Raw genomic sequence first — 2,408 nt, forward strand, 5'->3', positions numbered from 1 at the left:
CCCCTAATCTGATCTAGTATGTCCATGTGACACCTAATGATATGTCAGATCATCACGGTCTCGAGATAGGGTCGACCATTTATCAAAGTCCGGCGTGCTCTAGAGTAAAATCGGCCAAAAAGGTTGGTCTGGCTAGAGACCCCAGGGTCCCTAGGTCTGGCTAAGTTCAAGTTCTTATAGGAACACTGGCCTATACTGAGCTCCACGACCGCCTACAGATAGTTTTCAATATCTGCTTTGAGGAGGGCATCACCCTCAGCATTGAAAAGCTCGAGACCGAGACTGGGGACAAAGTGGTGTTCGCCGGCTTTGTCCATCTCCACCAACGGCATGACGCCCGACCCCGCCAAGATGGAGGTCATCTCCGCCTTCCCCAGCGCCCACAAACTTGACGGGTTACGCTTGTTCCTTGGACTTGCAAATCAACTCGCCCTCCTTTCCTCTGACTTGGCGCACTCTATGAGTAAGATAAGGGAGCTCCTAAAGTCGTCCTCGGTGTGGATGTGGTTGGAGGTGCACAAGCAGGAGCTTAAGCACGTCAAGGTCATCCTCACCTCTAACCATGTGGCAAGCCATTTGACCCATCCTGTCCATGAAGCTCAGCAACAAGAACTTAACCTGCAACAATGGAAACTTTTATTGCTTGGAGTCCTTGAATCGAGCCCACTGAATCTTATTATTCAGCTACTGGTATTGGTAGTGTTATACCAGCAGTGGTATGAGTTGGAAAAAGTTCAGGATCTTCTTACGTGGTGCGGCTTTTGAGCTGATTATTGGCCATAAGCCGTTAGAGGGCATCATCAACTACAAAAGTTGGACGAAATTGAGACTCCTCGGATCGTATGTCTAAAAGATGTTGTATTGTTCTCCTCTTGGACTTAAACGTGCGATATATCGAACCACACATTTGAAAAGCTTTACCCACCTTCAACTGGATATGCTCATCGAACTTTCCATTATTTTGGAGGACTACACCTAGATCTTTCATAGATGAGACCTGCCTAATAATCTTTACCTCCATTATCTACGAGTGGAGTATTTAAAGGAGTTGACCCAAATGTCATTGACCGGAATTTCATTCCGTTCAGGGCCATATTACTCTCAGTTACCCAAGAGTAGAATCGATTAAGCCCTTTGCAAGGCTACTGGAATCTTGGCCATTCCTACCAGAAACTAACTTTGTATCGTCAGCATAAGAAGAGATACTGGCAGTAATACTAAGCTTTTGAAGCGGGGCAACGAATATTATAACAAGAGGGGCCCTAAGATCGAACCCTGGGAACACCTGACTTGACATCATGTATGTCACTGAGGGATCCCTCAACCTTAACCAATTGCTTCCTACCAGAAATGAAACTTTTTAACCAATTGAGAACCTTGCCTTGGATCCCAATCTCATGGAGCCTGTTAACTAAAAGACCATGATCTACCTTGTCAAAGGCCTTGGCAAAGTCGAGATAGACTACATCAACTGATTCATGGCTCTCTCTAGTCCCTCAATAAACCCGCTCAATATGTTCAATCAGTTGGGTAACCGTGCTAAAATGTGCTCGGAACCCATGCTGGCTATGAGGAAGGACTTCATGAATATCAAGAAATTCAACAAGTTTGAACTTCATGATCTTCTCAAACACCTTTCGCAATATTCGAAGTGAGAGAAATTGGCCTGTATTTACTGTGGAGTGACTTATTCCCCTTTGAAAATTGGAACAACATGAGCTACCTTCAGAGAAGAGGGTAACTTGCCCTGGTCCAAGATGCAACGCGTATGAAGTACGAGAAAACAGGAGCAAGAACCTGTGAGCATCTCATCAGAAACTGAGATGTCACTCCATCAGGGCCAGGGGAGCTCGAGAGTCTCAAGTCCTGATGGCCTCTAAAGCATCCAGATCTGTGACTACAAGATCATCTAAATGCTCAGCTTGACAAGCCTTGCCAGTCCCAACAAACTCATCAATAGAGCAATGGACTGTTGCTCCTAAACTCAGTGGAGTTTGAAAACACACTAGAGAACTGATCTCCAAGTATGTTGGCCATAGCCCCTACATTGTCTATGGCTTCCCCATCGACCTCCAAAGGCCCTACAGGGTGTTTGATCTTTCTCTTAGAGTTTGCGTAAGTGAAAAACGCCTTCGGATTCGACCTCACCTCTTGAACAACTCTACTTTCCTTGTTCAACTGATCTGTCTCAATGGAGGCCCTAATTCTACCTTGGATTAAATCCAACTTTCTTTGAAGGCTGGCCACAACTACTGGATTCAAATGCTCTGGAGCCTTTTTGCATGCTGCAATTAACAAATTCTCTTATACTTCGGAATTTAGATTCGATCTGCCTGTGAAACACATTCAGATATTGCTAGACTGGAACAGACGTCCTCCAAAAATAAAATCAGATCTCTGCTGCGTTG

The sequence above is a fragment of the Tigriopus californicus genome, chromosome 5 (assembly GCF_007210705.1).
Source record: "Tigriopus californicus strain San Diego chromosome 5, Tcal_SD_v2.1, whole genome shotgun sequence".
Lineage (NCBI taxonomy): Eukaryota > Metazoa > Arthropoda > Copepoda > Harpacticoida > Harpacticidae > Tigriopus > Tigriopus californicus.